This window comes from Cibotium barometz, chromosome 17 (genome assembly GCF_041138505.1).
Source record: "Cibotium barometz isolate CiBa-2024 chromosome 17, ASM4113850v1, whole genome shotgun sequence".
NCBI lineage: Eukaryota > Viridiplantae > Streptophyta > Polypodiopsida > Cyatheales > Cibotiaceae > Cibotium > Cibotium barometz.
The window spans coordinates 6,999,203-7,022,940 of record NC_141062.1 but is presented as its reverse complement, the minus strand read 5'-3'; positions in this window follow the sequence as shown (position 1 = coordinate 7,022,940).

The following is a 23,738-nucleotide window of genomic DNA, read 5'->3' as shown; positions in this document are numbered from 1 at the left end:
AGTCTCATTTCAACTTGATTAGTAAAGATTAGGGAGCCCTAATGCAAGCTTATACAATACATTGATTAGTAAAGATTAGGGAGCCCTAATGCAAGCTTATACAATACATTGATTAGTAAAGATTAGGGGAGCCTTAATGTAGGCTTCTACAACCCCTCAACGACACTTGGAAGACCAAACAAGTGGATCATTGAGCTAACATGAGCACACAAGTAGCTTAGATAGGAGTTGGAGGCAAATGAAGTAATAAGATACGCTCAAGGGGCCCTATAGCCAAGATTGAAACAACCCTCGAGACCTTCGAGGAGGCATTGGCTAGACAACTTTGGACCATGGATAACCTATACAATAAAATTTTGAGCAAAAAAGGCTTTTTAACAGTACCCTTGCAGATGAGGATAGAATGATCCAAGCCCTTGAAGCATAGCTCACACATGCAAGGCAATTGTATCCACCATTGAGGCACTAGCACAAGAAGACATGGGAAAATTTTTCTGTCAAAAAAGTGGAGGGGCTTGTCTTATATTAAAAAAATAAATATATTTTGAAAGTCTTGCACAAATTATTCATAACAGAGCTTCCACATGTTGAGATCATACCATTTTCGGCAACTCCAAGGTTAATTGTGCTTGTTCAAGAACACAACTGGTATGGGAGACATCCCGAGAGCTTTTTTTTTTATACATATAGTTTTGAACATTTTGGCTATATCCGTAGTTTGGAGTTGTTGAGCAAGGAAAACTTGGCCATAGAAGCTCCTGAATCTTCAAACAAGAAAGTCTCTTTGTGTATCTACAAATGTCAGACCAAGGTCGAGAGAAGATAAGTTGAAGCAGCTCAAAGATATGTATCAAAAGTTGGTGACAATGAGGCTTGATCTTTGTGATCACTCCCAAACCATCAACAATGGTGATACAAAGCTTTGCACAACTTGTGTGTCGAGAAAGAAAAAGCAGAGTATCAATACTGGGTACACTTGCTAGTAGCATATAAAATCTATTCCCTAGCCTAGATGTCACCACAATCACTAACCAACAAGGCATAAAGCAAGGATACTTGTGAGTATATGAGCCTAAATGGAGAGACGGAAAACTCTCTCACTTGTAGCAAGAGTAGTATGATCCACGTGTAGCTCAATCCAATGGGATTTGCATCCCTTTCGGAGCTAGGGATTCAACCCGTACGGGTGCACAAAAGCTTATCCACAAATGGAGAGAATGCTAAGAACACTACTACCATTGACATAGACTTAACACACACACAAGCTCAATCTTGCCATTGCTCACTCACTCATCATCCCACTCATTCATGCATCCAATACAAGAAGAAAGCTAAGCTAATGCATACACAAGCGCAAAGCATACTTCATTCTCAAGCACTTACTTCCCTGGCATGCACACAAACCTTATAACTATCAACAAAGAAACATGCACACATGAGAATAGACATGAGAAGAGAGACAAACAAACATCATCTCATTGCATTGAATTAAAAAAAGAACATTGCTCATACAATAGTGTAGATGGGGAGAGAGAAGAGCTTGCACCTCTATGGAAAAAGAGGGAGAGCTAGTCTCAAGAGAGCTCAAACATGAGTTTAGCCCAATGTGTCTAAGCTCTCAAATGAGCCACTTTTTATACAAAAACTCTAAAACTCCCAAAAGTTCCCATGTGGGATTATTGTCAAGCCCACTCCCACCCACTCATCTACATTTTGGAACTCTTTACAAGAGCCCTAAATAAGCCCGTCACGCAACAGAGCCTATGGAGACCAATTGGTTGACCAAGGAGTAAATACTAGTCTCTCTATTTCAAATTGGTACTCCAAGGCTCTCTCAACAATCAATGAAAGAGCAATCCAAAATAGTCAAGCTATCATGAAAGCAAATGAAAGTCTCGGCTATATTAAGTCTAGAATGCATTCAAACCACACTAAATTGAAGCATTCACTTGTAGAAAATCAACAAGATCCTTAAAGAAAAATATCTCAACAACAACAACAAATTTGTGAGTCATCTTCATTATCCCACAAACCCTTTGCCACTGTAGAAATGGTGGAGGCAATACACCCTTACAAGGAAGATGACATTTGAAAGAAAAAAGTGTAAGAATACATAATAGCAGAAGTAGATCAACACAATACAAAGCACTGAATTGTAGAAAGAAGTGGAGAGTAAACAATATTATTGCTTGCAAAAACTTGATTATAAACTGATGGCATCTGCCCACCCATGTGCTTCGGGTAAGAAGCTTTGATGTGGAGATCTAGAAAGAATCTAGATAGAGGATGTCTTTCTTACAAGAGTTCTTGAACAAAATGAACCCGATGATGAACTAGAGCTACCACAAACGAGTCTATATATAGTACCCCCAAATCGGCAGGGACATAGGTTGGCCATGTCAACAAACCCATGACTTGGTCCAAAATGACCAGCCGATCACATCATACAATTGGGACCATATTAGACTTCAATATGGTCTTGCTGGGACTCATGCGTAGCTCCCACGTCTATCTGAGATCATTTAGATCCTACAAATAGCACCCACAACCTGAAAATAGTGTATCCTTAGTTTGCTGTCCAGCACTCACTAATGTGGTCACATAGCTTGCACAAGCATGCATCCTACTTGGTAGAGTACCAAGTATACATAAGCTATCTCCCAACCATCTGACCACATTTGGCCACCATCCAGTGTCTAAACTGGGAACCGCCGGGTACCGGGTGGTCACCACAATAACTACTCCTTATAAAGGGGGCCTTACAAAATAGAGCACATCCATCACCTGTGCAAAAACATCATGAGGGTGGAGCATTGAGAAAATGCTTTTCCAACAAAAAACTAGCATCAAAGAAGCTCAAAATAAGATGATGAAGAACCACCAAAATGTGTGGAAGTTGACACAAAGCCTGTAACATTTATGTTGCAAAGAAGCCCCTTTTTGCCATCAAATACTCAGAAGCAGATATTGGATTGAGAATGCATCAATCATGAATGTACATATGGTAGAAATTTCCTTGAAGAAGACATAAGTAACATCACAAGAAGAGCTCATCACATCACAGTGGTGGTGCGGCTAATCATCCAGCCTTCTTAGTCAGGCGGGTAGAAGATGATGACATGGGAGAAGGAAGATCATTTACATTTAGTTGGGAGAAATATGTTGACGATGCTCAAAAAGTCTTTGATTGAAATAAGTGGCTTGCCTAGGTCGAACTCATTAGCAACAATGGAAAGGTAAACATGGAATGATACTCTTTGAAAAGGTAGAGAAAAACAAAAGCATCAGTGGTTATTGAGCATCGTTGGTGGAGCTGGTCCACAGTGGTAACTATAAGTACCTACAATCTCTTAGAGCTCACCTCTTGCACACTCACGCCCTCACACTAGGATGCATAGTAGCATTAGGGGGCATTTGAGCATAAAAAGGGCCTTGTAAAAAAGGATCCCTAATTTTAAGGAATTAAGACTAATTTTATTGAGGCTTAAAGAGACAAAGCTCATAATGAAGCCTGCTTTTGGGCCTAAAAGTAGGGGATCTCTCTGATTTTAGAACTAGGATTCTCTCTAGGATTCTCTTTCTAGCTACTATTAAAACCCCTACTAGCATAATCACTGATATCTATGCTTTCAATCTTATTTACTCCACTTTAATAGTCGTATTTGAAATTCCCCCCCACATTCTATTTCTTTCACTCATTACTATTATTCATCACGTTTCCTACCAACCTATGTAATAAGATTATCTCTCTCTCTCTCTCTCTCTCTCTTTCTCTCTCTCTCTCTCTTCCTTTTTCCCAAGCTCTCCTCTCCGATTGCAAATACAGTAGGTCTATCTCCCTTCCTCTCTCTCTCTCTCTCTCTCTCTCTCTCTCTCTCTCTCTCTCTCTCTCTCTTCCCCAAGCTCCCATTGTGATACAATAGGATAGCCCTATTATGAATACAATAGGACAGCTCTGAGTCACTTCAGAATAGTCTCTTTCATTTTTCGAATGGCACACAAAGCTCCCATTGTGATACAATAGGACAGCTCTGAGTCACTTCAGAATAGTCTCTTCCATTTTTCGAATGGCACACAAAGAAATTTCAGATTCAACAATAGTGTGGAAGGTGGACTTGCATGTTCGTATATTGAATGAATATGCACCAATCAAGAAAGAATGTTTGAATGCACAAGAGAAGCATGCACGAAGATAACATGGTCGGACTAATGTGGATCTTTGGGTGGATGGATATTTATATCCTAATGATCCTTCTTTGCATTGTCCTCCACCCTTCACTGATCTCCCTTCATTTATTCAGTTTGTTGGAGACGGTGAGAATGGGCTCCTTGGGTACTGCAAAAAGATAAGCATGAGTGATGCATGGAGAGTCCAATTCCTTTACTCACAAATACAAAGCTTACAAAGCACTTTGAGTAGTGCGCAACATGCACTACAAGATGCACAAAATAATATTGTAGAGCTGGAGAAAAGAGACAAAGAGAAAGAGGCTCGTGTTACGCATGAAGTGCACCCCCGTGGGAGAAAGAGAGTGAAAGAGGACAATCAATAACATTCAAAAACTTGTAGTTGGTGGTGGTGCTCGCAAGCGAAGAATCCTTTTGTTCTTTGTCTATTATTGTTGCAAGTAATTTTGATTAAGGTATTTTTAGTTGTGGTTGCTATAAGTAATAGATTAAGGTGTTTTTGGTAATCTTCATTGGGTTGTGAAAGGAACTTTTTGAAAGAAGCATGTGATGATAATGGTCCTCAAGATTTTGGGAAAATATTATGTAGTTGTGTGAGGAGGCATGACATTCTTTCCATCATTCGAGACCCGTGCCATAAGAAGATATGCCAGGTCCTCGCAAATGAGATAATAGATGACATTACCAATATTCTAAGCATTGAGGAGGTTCATAATGCATGCGATGAGGTGGGCATTAGCACAAAAGGATATCAAGCCCTCCATTAATTGCTAAAAGATACACTCTGCAAACAAGGCATCACAAGGAATATTTTTCCTATCCCCAGAAAGATAAGATTAGCAAAGAGGACATGCAATGATGATGTGCAACACAAAATTGGAGAATACTATTGCATCAATGATACATTAACCATTGGAGCTTGGGGGAAAAAGCGAAGCACAAATGGTAAGATCATGTATCCCTACAATGAGTTCAACAATATATTTGTTGATCTACAATGTCTTCAGAGAGCTATGATCTTATTCTATGGACTGCCTAAACAATGCAAGTATTTTTTTTACATTCCTTGCGAGCTAATAGAAAAATCTTTTAAGTACAAAAACTTATCTACTTTTGTTTGTCGTCACACAAGGTGACAAGGTAAGTTTGTGTGTTGAAAGTGGATGAGTGTTAGATTGTGAAAGGTAATAGGTTAGAACGAATGAGTATCACACTTATGAATGAGGCAATGGCATATGCAAAGAGTGAGATCAACATGACTGAGGAGACTAAGCTTCCTTTGGAAGGTTCTAATAAAAACCCAGACAATTAGATGAGTGATAGGGAGAGGGTTTGCAAGTCAAATTTTCCCTCTCTTAGTGTCCAATCTGAGAGGGAGATATGGTGGCTTAGGGCGTTTGAAGTACCAAAGGAGACACATGAAGTGCTGGCTTTGATGTTTGATAGGATACCCTAGATTACCAATGTCATCAAAGCACAAATTAGGGAGAAAAATTAGAAGCGAAGGGTAAGGGCACTTATACAATAGACTAACATTTAGGAGGTGACTTGAAGACAATAAAGTGCCTGCTTGGGTGTTCACAAGGTGCTAACACCCCAAATCCTTGTCCATGGTGCATGAGAATGGTGAGAGAAAAGAAATAGAAGAAGACAGGAAGAAAGAGGAAGCTCGAGAATCAAGATGATGAGAACGACACAGTGGATGACGATGCTGTCAATTGGGTTGGTGGTGTCTTGTTTTCTAACATGCTAGCTGAGCCAAACAGGCATTTGAGAGACCCCGAATGGATCGCCACGTGTAGGGCTAACATTATCAAAGTGTACCGAATCGCCACGTGTAGGGATGATGTTTAGGGCTTACATCATCAAAGTACATCTAAATGCCATGTGTAGGACTGACATCATCAAACTGTATGTCGAATCGTCACGTGTAAGGCTTATGTCATCTTCATAATGATGACATCACACTCTATAAAAAGGAGAAAATATTTAATTTTTTTAATCGGGTTCCATTGATGGCGCGAGAGCTATTTTCTTTATTTCTGAATTTATCTTTTCACTCCATGGACAGCAGACACCTTCTCGCATCGATGGGCGGCATGCACCTTCTCGCATCGGTGGGCAGCAGGCTGCATTCCTTTGACGGCACGATATTGACCATCGACTTGAACTGGATCACTTCTATCACTCTGTTTGTCGACACGGCAAGTTTTACCTCCTCGCTCGATGGGTGGCAAGCATGCGTCGATGGCGCAATACTGATCATCTCGTTAAATTGGATTTGCTCTATCACTCCGTGGATGGCAGACACCATTCCGTCGACGGTGCGGAGTTTGTTTTGCACTATCGCTCTGTGGATGGCAAGTGGCTCATATGAAGCAGACTGTGAGGATGGTGTGCCCTGATCCCTCCCTTCCAAAACAACAAGATTCAAAGCTAGAACCTCAAACTCAAGCCGAGGCAACAAAATCTAAGCAACCATTAGAGAAGAAACCAGTAAAGGGGAGAACTAATATATCCAAGAGAAATTTCTCAACTGCCAATCACACTCCCAAGTGCTTGTTGGTTTGTAAGAAGTAAAGCCTACTTAACCTAGACTAGGCTTGATTTTAAGTCGATGCCGTGGGGGCACAAATCTCTTGATTTTAAGTCGATGCCGTGGGGCACAAATCTCTTGAGGTATGTGGAATATCCCTCTACCATGATAGGATGTATTAAACTAAAGATGAGACATAAGTAAATATCTACCTCAATCGGAGATTATTCAAAATTCTTTGTATCCACCCACAATGCCTTGGAAGTTTAAGATAAGACACACATCAATATCAACCTCGATGCGGAGATTATCCAAAATTCATTGTATCTACCCATAGTGCCTTGGAAGTTTAAGTGAGACAAGCTATCCTAGAAGAATAAACAAGACTTATGCAACTCTCAAGGGCCAAAGAAGAGATTGTAGCCCCCACAATACGTTGGAAGTTTAAGTGGGACAAGCTACCCAAGAAGAACAAAAAAGCCTTATAAAGTATCAAGGACCAATGTAGAGCTTCTAGCCCCAACTAGAGCCTTGCAACTCATTTCTCCAGTCAAGCCGATGGACTGCATTAATTAATGTAGTGCCACTAGCATGGTGTGCATCGAATCCATAAGGACTAGTTAGTTAAATAGGCTTTTGATATTACTTAAATAAAATCCACATAGGTTGAAAACCCCACCAAACAAAGATTCAGAACCCATAAGTGCTATCTATGTTGTTAAAATAAAGATGAAGCTACAAAGATAGTTGGAGACAAAAAAGGGCCAAAGAAGACTTTAAGCAAGTTGTTAATGAGGAGGCCACTCCTTACACCATAGGTTACTGAGATCCATAGCCTACTAGAAGACACAGACTACTCCACAAGATACTCAATAGCCAAAACCAAGGTCTACAAAAGAGCCAAGGAGGATACTAGAGGTTGCCATGTAGAGTGTACCTGTGCTCTTAGCTACATAACAAGTAAGCACATCTAAGGCAAAGAGACCGAAAAATTACTTGGAGTCTACAAGAGACTACTTTAAGGGTGTTATCCCTTTGTATGTTAACAATAAACCACCATTAATGCAAGCCATAAATAAAGAAAAAGGCCAAGTAGATGAAGATTTATTTAGCATATAGAAATTCCTTCTTTAATTCTCCCAAGCTATGATCATGAAGTACAAGGCAGATGTCATGTCTCTTAATCAAAACTATAAGCTACAAAGAACACTTACATCAAGAAGGAGTAGGCTCATAGCTTTATAATCACAGTTAAGTGCTAGTTGTTGAAGGAGGGCCATTCTACAATTTTTGTCTACTTAATTAAATATTTCTAAAAGAAGACAAATTAAAAGCAAGATAGAAGGCAATTTATAAACATGAAAAACTCTATATATGAATTTTTTTTACAATCAAGAGTCTAGCCATATTCTCAGACTTTACGTAAAAACTCAAAATCCTATCACAATCCTATCTATGGGCATGTAATCTCTAATCAACCTATATAGAGTACATTGAAGTACATGATTTGGGGGGTCAAAAGTGCAAAACACGATCTCCCAAACAACTCCTAGATGCATAAACACCATCTCTAGAGCAATGTTCCCTTAGAATCTCGATGTTAAACCACACTAAGCATGAACCCTCTTGCCATAGTACCATATGAAGCATTGATCTTCCGGAGTCGGTGGAAAGAATTAGTGTATGCAATGGCATATCAAAGTGGGTTGAGATTTTAGATCCCATGAGTCAGCAATCATGTCTAGGTTCTCTATGACCTCTGGTACTTAAGTGATCTCGGACATGATAATCGGCTGAGCCATCTAAAAAATGAAGGAAACTAGATAAGCTAAATTCCTTTTCAGATTTGGCTAGCTAACTAATCTAACTAAATTAACCACACTTTGATACCAGCTGTGAGACTCCCACCCATTAAAAAATAGGGTAAATTTGATAGTGGAAGACAACCACAAGGGATGGAGAACTTCACTTTCGGGGCCTCTCCTCACATTGTCTCAACAAATAGCTACTTTAGTACTGCAAGAAGACTTCATCATCAAGATATGTGAAGGGATGCCTCTAGGTTCTATTCCTCATCTAGACTTCTATAACTAGATTCAATACTTTATTCCTCATTAATTCTCACAAGCAACTCCCTGAGGCTCAACTTGTGGTACCGTACTCCTCGATTAATGAAGATAACTACTATGTTCTCCTACTATTTTCTAATACCTAGCCGATTTCTTAGAGGTATTTTCTCTCATCTCATAAATCTATTTCCTTAATCACTCATTTCTTAGCTTCTGTGGAAGCCAACACCATCTGTCCCAATGGGTAAGCCAACCACTTGACCATTTAGTCATAGAATCTGAGTGCTCAATTTCTAGGTTTGGGTTATGCCCGTATGCAAGGGAGCCATGGTACCCAAGATCCCTAGTCGGCACTATGTAATTATGTAAGAAAATAGGCACACCAAACTTCTTGAAAGAATAATACTAAATGATTAAATTGCAAAACATTCTTTTCTTAGAAACATAATCGTTTACATCGTAATCATGCAAGGAAATAGGCACACCAAACTTCTTGAAAGAATAATATTAAATGATTTGCTAAACATTATTTTCTTAGAAACATAATCATCAACATCATAATCAATCCACCAGTTCCATAAACATATTAGATGCATTGGGATTTCACCCCATCCAATCTACCGATAATCTTCTAAGGTGTTTGGAAAACTTGACCACACATGTAGCTCACGAGATTATGGTTCCAAATCACTAGGACATATCTAGAATACATTCTCCAAGTGCCCAGTCTCATAACCTCTGCATTGCTATATATAAAAAAGACCCAAAGATAAATGTTTGCATCGTTAGCAACACCAAGGAAATCAATAGACCCCTGTACTGGCTTAATAATGCATAGGGATTCAACGAACACCTGCACCAGGCATAAAAAATGGAGCATAGACCCCCATCCTTCCAAGCTAGGTTAGGACTTGAAGGACCCTCGCGTAAAATCCGTGACAACAAGTGCAACGAATACAAGGCAACATAATAGCTTGAGGTACCATCATAAATGACATATGTGCACCATAACACCATATCATAAACAATACAATGGAATGTAGTACAAACACGATTCAAGCAATACAACATGCATCTAATCCAAAAGTACTAAACCAATCCAATTCCAGTTAAGACATTTAGTCCTTCTCTAGTAGTGGATTTTTATCTTTTCTTAACCAATCTAGTTTTTCTTCCATCAACACAAGGGTCTCGATAATTTTGAATCAATAGCATCTTAGGTCATCACACCTTCCTTTAACCTTAATCCTTATGGATTCTTATCTTTTATTAACCAATCTAGTTTTCTTCCATCAACAAGGGTCTCGGTAATTTCGGATCAATAGCATCTTCAGTCTCGTCACACCTTCCTTTAACCTTAATCCTTCTAGGTTCAAAGGTGTAAAGTCATGATTCTAACTTTAACCATACGTGATTTCTCTTTACCAAGTCTTAACCCTTGGTCCATTTTTCCCCTAAATTATCATCCTTTATCTTTGAACAATTAGATGGGTCTTGTAACCACATACCACAATTAGATGGGTCTTGTAACCACATACCACAAGCAGGAAGACTTTTGAATTGGGCTAGTTAAAATGACTGAAGGCATGTTCCAGCAGGCTGCCTCATGAATTTGCAGGAAAATGTGAGGAGAAGGCTTTAGGAATTTAAAACAGCCGAAATCGCGTTTTGTTGCAAATATAAAACTAGGATGTGGAAATTTGGGATATGGGATGTGGTGGATGGGAATTGCCCAGATATCTGGACATCAAGAATTCTATGGATGGAAGAAATATATATCAAAAAACATTGAAAAGAATATAGAACTCTGACCTTTCTTTTCCTTTTCCATGCTGTTGGTGCACTGGTGAATCTTCTGCTCTCTCCCAAACTTGAGCTGCAGCCTAGGTAACCTGGAGATTTGGCAGTGGTAGTAGTCTTCAGGCAGGTTGCAGTCTGGATGGAGTGTGTTGGGTAGGAAGGGATCAGAGAGGGAAGGAAAAGGATGATGGGAGGGTGCTGGCAGGATGAAAGACAGGGAGGGAAGAGTGGTTATGGAACTGATTATGAAATCATAATTGGCACAAGTTCCAAGGCAAAAAGTGTCCCATTCATATGTGCCAAGTTTCAAACTCCAAGAGATCTGGGTTCCATCCACACGTGTGAAAAAACGACTCCATTCCACACGTGTGGTATTTAGTACCTGCCTTGTTTGTATTTTGCACTAATCTTTTCCCTCCTGTTTAATCTCTCCTGTTTTGGCCCTCCCCTCTTAGATCTCTTGCCTCCCTACCTCCCTACTCTGCACCATCAACATCCTGACCAGCAGCACAGGTTCATCCCCAGCACAGGGTACTCATCAGCAGCACAGCACACCCACAGATAGCTTCCAGGTCAGTAAGACTCTCTATATCCTTATCTTCTTGTTTAATAGTATAACACACATACTTTTGGGATGTGATGTAGCTTAGATATTAGGATAAATATCACAAGCAGGAAGACTTTTGAATTGGGCTAGTTAAAATGACTGAAGGCATGTTTCAGCAGGCTGCCTCATGAATTTGCAGGAAAATGCGAGGAGAAGGCTTTAGGAATTTAAAACAGCCGAAATCGCGTTTTGTTTTGCAAATATAAAACTGGGATGTGGAAATTTGGGATATGGGATGTGGTGGATGGGAATTGCCCAGATATCTGGACATCAAGAATTCTATGGATGGAAGAAATATATATCAAAAAACATTGAAAAGAATATAGAACTCTGACCTTTCTTTTCCTTTTCCATGCTGTTGGAGTTGCACTGGTGAATCTTCTGCTCTCTCCCAAACTTGAGCTGCAGCCTAGGTAACCTAGAGATCTGGCAGTGGTAGTAGTCTTCAGGCAGGTTGCAGTCTGGATGGAGTGTGTTGGGTAGGAAGGGATCAGAGAGGGAAGGAAAAGGATGATGGAAGGGTGCTGGCAGGGATGAAAGACAGGGAGGGAAGAGTAGTTATGGAACTGATTATGAAATCATGATTGGCACAAGTTCCAAGGCAAAAAGTGTCCCATTCACATGTGCCAAGTTTCAAACTCCAAGAGATCTGGGTCCCATCCACACGTGTGAAAAAACGACTCCATTCCACACGTGTGGTATTTAGTAGCTGCCTTGTTTGTATTTTGCAGTAATCTTTTCCCTCCTTCATCAATGGACATAATCCTCGATGATGAGCTACGAGAGCATGCCTGGGCAGCTACAAAAAGGCTAAAAGAAAGAGTTGGAGATGAAGCCACCCTCAGAGCACAGATTGAAGAGCTGGACGGGCTGGTGGCAGAGTACAAGGGCAACAAAGGTAGGACGGGTTGACAATAAAATCCCTCAAGAAGGAGATTGAGTCTACAACCTCTACCAAGAACACAAGAGGAAAAGGAGGAAAAATGATGATAAATGAGCTGAACGTTGCCCTGATGATCACCCATGCCAATCTAAAGAAAAGACAAGATCAGCTGGATGCCACAATGATAAGACACGCAGAAGAGCCAAAAGCAGATAAACTCTTTGCAAAATAGCCCCTACGAAGGTTATACCTACAATCTAGTCATAAACAAGTCAAATATTCTATCTTCTAATTCTTTACCCCACCAAATCTGTTTATTCTATGATTCGTATAGACTAAGGCGATCATGTGTAATTAAGGAAGTTAAGAATTACTCATCATTAAGCGTGCCCTATATCGACTCAAATTTTCTCATATATACACTTATTGATTTATTTATTTAATATCAAAAGAATTTAAAGAAAAACAATAAAAAAGAGTGTTTGTGTACTTCCCTGATATATTTGCTGATGTCTTGATTGATTGGGAATCCATGCCTACTCTCCACCAAAAGTTATGGAAGAGCTGTTTGTAGATTTGGCAAGCCTCTTAGATCTGCTATTAGGGTTGCAATCTACAGCATAGGTATAACTTTGCACATAGTTATCAGAAACTAGTCGTGTGGGTACTTGACGGTCTACAACCCAACATGGGCAGAATTACCAAAATCAGCTATATGTGAAAGTTAACTCCAAAAATGGGTCGTGTTTTACTTTTTTTAAATTAAATTTTGATTTGCATATCCATCTACACACTTAAAGGCTGCCTTTGAGCACATTAACTAATAAAAAATGCAAACTTGAATTTCCACTTAATTTTAACACTTAGAATTTTTACTGCTCTGAAAACCAAAATTTAATTTTCACACTTAATTCTTTATTGAAATCTATAGCATCCAAAACTTAAGATTACCTTTAATCATAACTTGGTTAAACTTGGAGGTATATCAATTGTGACAATCCCGAATCATACAACTTAATCTAAGAAAATATTGAAACTCACTTAATTGTGCTATTTCTACATAGCAATACAATCAAATCAACCTTTTTAAAGTGCAAACAAGCATGCATGCCACATCCAAGATTCTTATCACATAAGTAAAGAATCATGTAATGTGAAATAAACATTCACATAATATAAATCTCTATCAATGAAATAATAGCATCTCAATCAATCAACCAAATGTGTATGTGTCTATCTCAAAGATTCTGTCATCATCACCATGCTCGACAAACATGGTTAGTCATAATGACCAAAATCCAGCCATTCTAGGGCTTTCTCCGATACTCGTCCACCCAACCTCCACACTGGACATTGTGGCTATCCTGGGTATGCTCTTTCTGAATCTCATCCTCTCTGGGTTCTACCACATGGCTCCTAGAGGGCATAAATCTCATTCTCTGTCCGACGTTTCTTGTCTAAGGATGGCCTGCCCGAATCTCAAAAACTTATGTCGAGTCTCATCATACATATGCATATCAATAATTTATACACATGCATATCAATCATTCATTTCAAAATAAAGGATCACAAGTCTTGCTTATCATCTTATAGTGATCTCTAGTCCACAATCTTTCAAGATAAGCATATTCAAATCAATCAAAATAAACCTCAAGTATAGAAACAAGCTTTTAATTCAAACAGTCCTTAACTTCTCTTAGTCTTTTAATTCTTTCAAGTCATACATGAATCTTTATTTTTAACATAATTAATTATCACTTTCTAACTAGTAGCATTATCTCTAGTTGCTATATCTCAGTCATAACTATGCTTACGTACCCGTCCATCCGGTCTATATAGACAAGGTAGTCAATCTTGATAGTAATTTGTAAGGTAAAGCCTAACAACTGGTCTCTTTGGGAGAGTAGTATCTTTCAATTTATTTAGAATTAGAGAAAAGTAAAAACTACAAAGTTTTAGGACTTCTAATGCTCTATAAAGCATGTCTCCGTGATTGTTCTCTACTAAAAATGAGTTCTAAGGTCTCTTTGAGAGCATTCAAAAATGGCCAAAGTTGTGTTTTCAGCATAAAACTATCAAAAACAGCCAAGTGCCCCACTTTGCACTCAAATAACTCAAAACAAAAGGGATTTACCTTTCTAGAGTCTGATACACTCTTGTAGAGTTTCTTATCCTCTAAAACTTTCATGTTTATCTTAACATCTGATTCTAAATACACAGAAAGATAAACTCTTCGCAAAATAGCCCCTAATGAAGATTTTACCTAGAATCTAGTTATAATCTAGTCAAATATTCTATCTTCTAATTCTTTACCTCCAAAAGTGTTTATTCTATGAGTCTTTAAACTAAGGTGATCATTTATAATTAATAAATTCAACCGTTAAGCATGCCATACCTCAATCGGATCCTCTTATATACGTGCTTATCGATTTATTTATTTAATCTTAAAAGAATTTATTAAGGTAAAATAATAAAAAGAGTGTTTGTGTACTTCCCCGATATATTTATGGATGTCTTAATCGATTGTGGGAATCCATGTCTACTCTCCAAAAGTTGCGGAAGAGCTGTTTGTGGTAGCCTTTAAGTGTGTATATGGACATGCAAATCAAAATTTGATTAAAAAAAAGTAAAATGTGACCTATTTTTAAGATTGACTTTCACATACAACTAATTTTGGCGATTTCGGCCTCATTAGATTATAGACCGCACACGTTATGGTAATTTTAAGTATCCACATGACTAGTTTCTGATAATTGTGCGTGAAGTTATACTTGTTTGCAGGTTACAGTCCTGACAGATCTGATAGGCTTGCCAAATCTACAAATAGCACTTCCACAACATCTAGAGAGTAGACATGGATTCCCAATCAATCAAGATATCTTTAAATATATCGGACACAAACTCTCTTATTGTTATTTTTCTTTAAATTATTTTGAGATTAAATAAATAAATTGGTAAGCATGTATATGAGAGAATTTGGGTCAATGTATGGCACACTTTAACGGCGGTGAGTAATTCTTGAATTTATTAATTATACATGATTGCCTTAGTCTAAAGACTTGTAGAATAAACACTTTTGGAGTTGAAGAATTAAAAGATATAATATTTAACTAGTTTATGACTAAATTTTAGGTATAACCTTAATTAGGGACTATTTTACGAAGTGTTTATCTATCCGTGTGTTTAGAATCAAATGTTGAGGTAAACACAAAAGTTTTAGAGGACAAGAAACTCTACAAGAGTGTATAAGACTCTAAAAAGCCAAATCCTTTTTATTTTTGAGTTATTCGAGTGCAAAGTAGGGCACTTGGCTGTTTTTGACAGTTTTATGTTGAAAACACAACTTTAGCCATTTTCAATGCTCTCAAAGAGATCTTAGAACTCATTTTTAGAGAACCATCACCGAGATATGTTTTATACAGCATTAGAAGTCCTAAAGCTTTGTAGTTTTGACTTTTCTCTAATTCCAAGTAGATTGGAAGATATTACTCTCCTAAAGAGACCAGTTGTCAAGCTTTGCCTTAGAAATTACTATCAAGTTTGACTATCTTATCTATATAGACCGGATGGACTAACGCATAAGCATAGTTAAGACTTAGCTATAGTTTTAACTTTTCTCTAATTCCAAGTAGATTGGAAGATATTACTCTCCTAAAGAGACCAGTTGTCAAGCTTTGCCTTAGAAATTAGTATCAAGTTTGACTATCTTATCTATATAGACCGGATGGACTAACGCATAAGCATAGTTAAGACTTAGCTATAGCGAAGACTAGAGATGATCTCGCTAGTTAGAACATGATAATTGATTATGTTAAAAATAAAGATTTATGTATGACTTGAAAGAATTAAAAGAATAAGAGAAGTTAAGGACTGTTTGAATTAAAAGCTTGTTTTATAAGTTAATTTTGATTAAATTGAATATGCATGCCTTGAAAGATTATGGACTAGAGATGAGTGTAAGATGATATGTATGACTTGATTGCTTCGTTTTGGAATGAATGATTGATATGCATGTGTATGATGAGATTTTGAGATTCCGGCTAGCCATCCTTAGACAAGGAACGGTGGACAAAGAATGAGATTTATGCCCTCTAGGAGCCATGTGTTAGAACCCAAAGAAGATGATATTCAGAAAGAGGCATACCCAGGATAGCCGTGATGTTGTCCAGTGTGGAGGTTGGGTGGATGGGTATCGGAGAAAGCCCTAGATTGGCTAGATTTGGTCATTATGACTAACCATGTTGTCGAGCATGGTGATGATGACAAAATCTTTGCGATAGACACATATATGGTGATTGATTGAGATGATATGCTTTAATCGATAGAGATTTATATTATATGAATATTTGTTTGAGATTTTATGATTCTTTTCTTATGTGTGATAAGAATCTTGGATATGGCATGCATGCTTATTTTGCTATTTGAGAGGATTTATTTGATTGTATTGCTATGTAGAAATAGCACGATTAAGTGAGTTTCAATGTTTACTTAGATTAAGTTGTACGATTAAGATATGGCTAGACCGTCACAGTTGGTATCTGAGCATAGGTTGGGTAGTTTGCACTTAATTGCGGATGTTGCAGGTCTTGGGTGACTCATATTATTTTTTATTTTTATGATACAACGAGGAGATTATTTTCTTTTTAAAATCTTTTGCAATTTTGTTGTACAGTAATAAGATGGTTGCACATCAAATAAATTTAAAAGTTTACCTAGGGCAAGAAGAGGATCTTTTACAGAGATTATTGTGTGTGAGTGTAACTCCAAAGGAAGCTATAAATTTTTTTGATAGGAATCAAGAATTGGAGGAAAGAATGAGAGCAATGCGTGTTCGAGTTTCCATGGATTTGAATGAAGAATAAGGGGGTGGTTGAGAAGATGGAGAGATGCAAGATCGTTTTAATTTTGATGTGGACAGGGTTAACGAGAAGGACAAGGAGCAAGAAAATGTTGACAATGAGTGGTAATAAGAACATGGTAAAGTTCCCATAAGCCCACAACCAAGAGTTACTACACATGTTGGGTTCGATCTTATAATACATCGAACTATTAAGAGAGTTGCATGATAGAGTCAAGGTCATGGAAACTACAATACATAGGACTTAAATTTGATCATGTAGATGACTTTACCCTTAAGCAAGTTAAGAGAGTTGCATGATAGAGTCAAGGTCATGGAAACTACAATACATAGGACTTAAATCTGATCATGTAGAGGACTTTACCCTTAAGCAAGTTACAAAGAAAAGGTCATTACCAACCATTAATGGGAAGGAGAAGAGAAGTGAAGAAGCAGAAGCATGGATTGAGCATCTTGAAGATTATTTTCAAACATGTAACTAGTGATGAAGCTAAGGCAAAGACGGCAATACTTCTTTTTCAAGATAAAACTTTTGAGTGCAAAAATAAGCTAGTATCATGTGAGGTACGTGCGGGATTAACTACAGAAGATCAAAAAATAAGGCAGAGTACGCAAGAGAATGTACGTGGATTTTCAAGTAATGACAACACTTGTGGAGCAAGATGAAAAGCTACTGCAACTGTGACTGAGGAGATTGAAGAATATGCACATGTCAATGCTGTTGTTCAAGCGAGTAAGGCCAAAAACCAAGCTTCAATTATTAAAATTCCTATCAAGACTACGAATAATTTATTTCAAGTGTTGATTAACTCGGTAAGAACTTGTAGTTTTTAATCACCCCGCGTGGTAGAATAACTGAATTTTACAAAAACAAATTATGGTAGAGCTTGCTTCGGGAAAGCAACAAACATGTAAGGAGTATGTCAAGAATACGCCTTTCATTATAGATGAAAGGAGTATGTCAAGAATACGCCTTTCATTATAGATGACCTCAAGTTGAAAGTTGATTTCCATGTGTTGCCTTTGGAAAGATACAATGCCATATTAGGGATAGAGGTAGCACCTAGAAGGGCCAAGATATCGTGTCATGAGAAGCAGATTTGCATAATTAGAGATAAAGATGTGATATAGAATTTAGAATGAGCAAGAAAAGGATTTCATGTCGTATACTATTTTCTTGTTAAGTATAGTAAATTATCATCGTCGTCGTGAAGTAAATCAGTGTCGGTTGGAAAATATATATCTATTATGGAGGTTGCAAGTCTATCAATAGAAAGATTAGGTAACCACATTTGTTTGTAAAGTTTGAAAGTGTTTCGCTTTCTAAGCTTCTTAATTGAAGAAAGAATAGAGGATCTCTCTCTTGTTGAAGAAATTTGACTAAGCCTATAGATGCAAGCAAAGTGAAAATATGAGTTTGCAAATTGATTGATTACCTTGAAGTTTAAGACAATACGATGATAATGTTTTTCATGAGATTTATTATTGAAGTTGTGATTCCAAGAAGACTTGTTTATGACATGGATAGTGATTGATTTATAAGATTAAGATACTTTGTGTAATGCCTCAAGATCTATCTAGTTTCTTATTTGGAGTTAGATTTTATGAAATTAAGATGAGTTTAGGAGACCTACTAAATTCTAGTGTATACACATGACTAGCTTACTTAACATATAAAATCATTTATCCAAGATAATATCTATTGGAGATATGAATGAAAGAGAGCACAATACTGAGAGAAAAGAGTGCTATAGTATTGAGAGTCTAATAGATGCAATGAATACTAAGTATGTTGATTTTATCCAAGAGATAGGTAAGAAATGAAGAATTAAGTTAAGAGCTTTTTTATCAAGTTAAGATCTTAGACAAGCAAGTCGTCCGTTCCAAGGCTACTTGAAGAAATCTTAGGACGAAGATATACTTTTCTTGAAAGTCAAAGGTATACAACTTCTCAAGTACTATATCAAGTATAATAGTTGAATAAGAAAAAAACTATTTCTTAAGGGCTAATGATGATTGAGGATAAGATGTTTTTATTGTTGAGGACAACGATTTCTTAACAAGGAGATAATGTAACACACCTCCAAGATTAACCAAGTTATGATTAAAGATAATCCTAATTTTTTGATGCTACAAATTTTAGTAATGAATTCCAGCAAGTTTTCAACAATAAAAATTATAAGTGTTAAAATTAAGTGAAAATTAAAGATTGAGCTTTCAATTAGTTAGTGTGCTCAAAGGAAGCCTTTAAGTGTGTTGATGGACATGCAAATCAAAATTTGATAAAAAAGTAAAACGTGACCTGTTTTTGGAGTCGACTTTTACATATAGCTGATTTTGGCGATTCCGCCCACTATGGGTTGTAGATTGCACATGTTTTGGTAATTTGAAGTACCCATATGCTTAGTTTCTGATAACTCTACACGAAGTTATACTTGTTGCAAGTTGCATCCTTAACAATAGATTTGAGAGGCTTGCCAAATCTACAAACAGCTTTTTGGAGAGTAGACATGGATTCCCAATCAATCAAGACATCTTCAAATATATCGGGGAATTACATAAACTCTCTTTTTATTATTTTGCTTTAAAATCTTTTGATATTAAATAAATAAATTGATAAACGAGTATACAAGAGGATCTGAATCGATATATGGTATGCTTAACGATGATTGACTCTTGACTTTCTTAACTATACATGATCGCCTTAGTCTATGCGACTCATAGAATAAACACTTTTGGAGTTAAAGAATTAAAAGATAGAATATTTGACTAGTTTATGACTAAATTTTAGGTATAAACTTCATTAGGGACTATTTTGTGAAGAACTTATCTTTCCATGTAATATAAATCAGATGTTGAGGTAAACACAAAAGTTTTAGAGGAAAAGAAACTCTACAAGAGTGTACGAGACTCTAGAATGCCAAATCTCTTTCGTTTTTTAGTTATTCGAGTGCAAAGTGGGGCACTTGACTATTTTTGACAGTTTTATGTTGAAAACACAACTTTGGCCATTTTGAATGCTCTCAAAAAGACCTTAGAACTCATTTTTAGAGAACCATCACTAAGATATGTTTTATACAGAATTAGAAGTCCTAAAACTTTGTAGTTTTGACTTTTCTCTAATTCGAAGTAGATTGGAAGATATTAGTCTCCCAAAGAGGCCAGTTGTTATGCTTTGCCTTAGAAATTGCCATCAAGATTAACTATCTTATCTATATAGACCGGATGGACTAACACATACGCATAGTTAAGACTTAAGTTTTAGCTCTTCAACGCATTTAAAAAAAACAAGAGCTCAAGCAATTAACAATGTCTAGTAAACAAACAAAAGGTTTACCGACGCGATCTATTTCTGGAAAATTTTTTATGTGTTAAAGAGCTAAAGCTCTTGTTTGTTTATTGGACATTGTTAATTGCTTGAGCTCTTGTTTTTTTTTTGGTGAGTTTAAGAGCTAAATCTCTTAGGTGTTTAATTCCATTGTTAATTCCTCATGTCTAAAGATTAAAAAAAATCCCAGAAATAGGCCGCGCTGGCGTGGCTTTTTTCTAGGCTTTGTTTTATATGTGTTGAAGAGCTAAAGCTCTTATTTGTGTTTAGAATCAGATGTTGAGGTAAACACGAAAGTTTTAGAAGACAAGAAACTCTACAAGAGTGTATGAAACTTTGTTTTATCAAAAGGATCTATGGCTAGCAATCTACCTGTCGACACCGAAGAGGACCCTTTATCTAAGTGAGCATTTACATTGTCAAAAGGGGTTTCTCTTGTGAGAATCTTAGGGTAGTAGATGTTCCCAAAAGTGTCTATGTACAGTCTATGCCCTTCTTTGTTTAAGAATCTCCAAATCTTAGGGTTCAAAGGTTCAACTACATTTTCTTTGTTTACCCCTTCGGGTTGTGTGATCTCATATGATGCTGGCCATCCACATATTCTCATTTACTATTTTGATCAGAATTTCCTTCAGGATCTTATTGGTGGATTCTGCTTGCCCATTGGCTTGTGGGTAGTAGATTGTCAACTTTTTGCTCCGTTAGTTTCCTAATTACTTTTTGCTCCGTTAGTTTCCTAATTACTTCATCAATGAAGTGAGTCCCTTGATCATTGACTATCTCTATAGGGCATCCAAATCTTGTCATTATGGTTTCTAAAGAAACTTTGCTACAGATGATGCCTTGCAGTCTCTAAGGGACTTGGCCTCTATCTATTTTGTGCAATAATCAGTGGCTCACCAAGATGTGTTTGTTTCTTGCCCTTTAAGTAGCTGGTTTTTGAATGGGCCGACGCAGTCCTAGACCCCAATTCTAGAATGGCTCGAGTGACAGGAATGGATTATGGGGCATTTTGTCTGCATCACTTGGTTGCCCCAGCCTCTAGCACATGTCGCACTCTTTTGCAAACTTGTGTGCATATTTTAATGAAGTTGACCACCATAGACCTTCCTGGAGCACCTTCCATCCTGTGACTTCTCTAGAAAAATGCCCACCACTTACACCTTGATGCGCTTATGTTAACACAGCTTGTTCCTCATGCTCGGGGACACATCTCCTTAGAATTTGGTCGATGCCCATCTTGTAGAGCTGCCCAGCCCCTACCATGAATGACTTGCTCTGAAGAGTCATCTTTTTTCTCTGATCTCTGGACATGTACTCCAGAAAGGACAAGTTAGACAAGAATTGCAGCATTTTGTCGTACCAATTTGGTCTTTCTCCTTCTGTGTGAGGAAAAGTTGTGCATCTAGAAAATCATCTTCCATGCCTTCTGGTTCTTCTCATATTTCCAGCCTTGACAAGTTTCTGCATGCTTATTCCTAGGGGTGTGCCTTATGAACTCAAATTCCTACAACAAGAGTATCCATCTAGCTAACTTTCCTGCAAGGTCTGATTTGTTTATTAGGTACAGGAGATCTTTGTGATCTACATGAAATTCAAATATCTTATAGAGCAAGTAGTGCTTGAACTTCTTGATGGATTAGATCATTCCTAGTTACTCTTTCTTTGTGGTGGAGTAGTTTTTTCTGACCTAGATAGCCTCCTGCTTGCATAGTAGACTAGTATGTACCATCCCTCTTGTGCTTCCTGCATCAAGGCGCTCCCAATGGCTACATCTGAGGCATCGACAAACACATGGAATACTAGGTCATAGTTGGGATGCTAGAGGATGGGAGTTGCTAATAGTATCCTCTTGAGATTCTAGAATGCCTCTTGACAGGATCTGGACCAAACATATTATGCATCCTTTGCCGTTAGACTGTATAGGGGCACCACCATGTTTTCCATTAACCTCATGAATCTACTATGCCATTTGATTAGCCCTAGAACTCTTGCAAGCTCTTTGGCATTCTTGGGTGGCTGCTGTAGCTTCACAATGATTGTGACCTTGGCTGGATCCATCGCAATCCCTTCTATACAGACACTATATGCCTTAAGAGGGGTTACAATGAAGGCCCACTTGGTTGGATTTAGGCTCAGTTTGGCTCTCTTGCACTTTTCCAGGCATATTGTGAGGTGTGTAATGTGTTTTTCTTTCTTTTTGAACACACTAAAGTCATCCAAAAACACCCTCATGAAGGTGGTCAGATATTCATAGAATATTTCTTGAACCATCCTCTGGAATGTAGTAGGAGCATTTTTCAGCCTGAATGTCATCACATTGGAGGCAAATGCTCCCCATTCTGTCACATAAAAGCAGTCTTTTCTTTGTCTTTCTAGGCCATTCGCCACCTGATTGTACCCACTAAATCCATTTAGAAAAGAGTATGTTTCATGCCTTGTTATTGCATCCAACAAGGAATCAATGAACAGCAATGGGAATGGGTCAGATATAGTGGAAGTATTCATCTTGCCGTAGTACAGACCCTTAGCTTCCCATTCTTTTTCGGAACAATGACTATCGGTGACAGCTATTCCACCCTATCCACAAGATAGATGAACCCTACCTTCAATAATTTGTCAATCTCTTCCTTCACTTGTTTGGCATAGTTTGGGTTCATCTGTATCTGCTCTACCTGATTGGGGTTGCATCCTCGTTCAGGTTGATTTTATGCTGGTAGAAACTTGGATCAATCCCCTTCATGTCAAAATAGTTCCAGGAGCAAATACATCCTTGCAGGACTTCAACAATTCCAAGAGTTTCCCTCTGAACTCCTGATTCATCTTGGCACTAATCCTGACCATCTTGGGCTACTAATCATCCCCTACGTTCACTTCTTTGACCTCGTCTTCTTGAACTCAAATATTTCTTTTCTTGATCTTGGCTTCCTCTTGCTTTAGAGCCACCATAGCCTTTTCATGTTTTTCCTATAACTCTTCCACATTATCTTGAGTGTCCTCTTCCTCTTTACAAGTGCTTTCCTCATTCACTATCACTTCAGGATGAGCTACTAGGACCTCTGGATCAAACCTTTGCACAATCCTCTCTATGTCCACTTCAAACAGCAGATCCAAATTCTCCTTCAAGATTTTCTCTTCTTCATCATCTTCTACCCCTTCTATAGGTAGTTTAGGCCCTCTATGTGCATTGGTCGTCTTGCTAGGTTTAGCCTATCTTTTCTTGAAACGAAAATGTAGACTTTCTTTTTGCCTCTCATGATCGTGATCTTTTCCGTCTCCTAGTTGTGCTTTATCCTTCCACTCTCCTGAGACACGCCCTTCCTAGGATCATGGGATATGCACCTGCTATCTTGGTCATCTTGAGAACAATGAACACAATAGTGAAGCTACATCCTGCTACCTGTCTGTTCTCCTTTTATTATGTTGATAGGTCGAACCCTTCTCTAGCCAGCCATGCATATCTAGAATG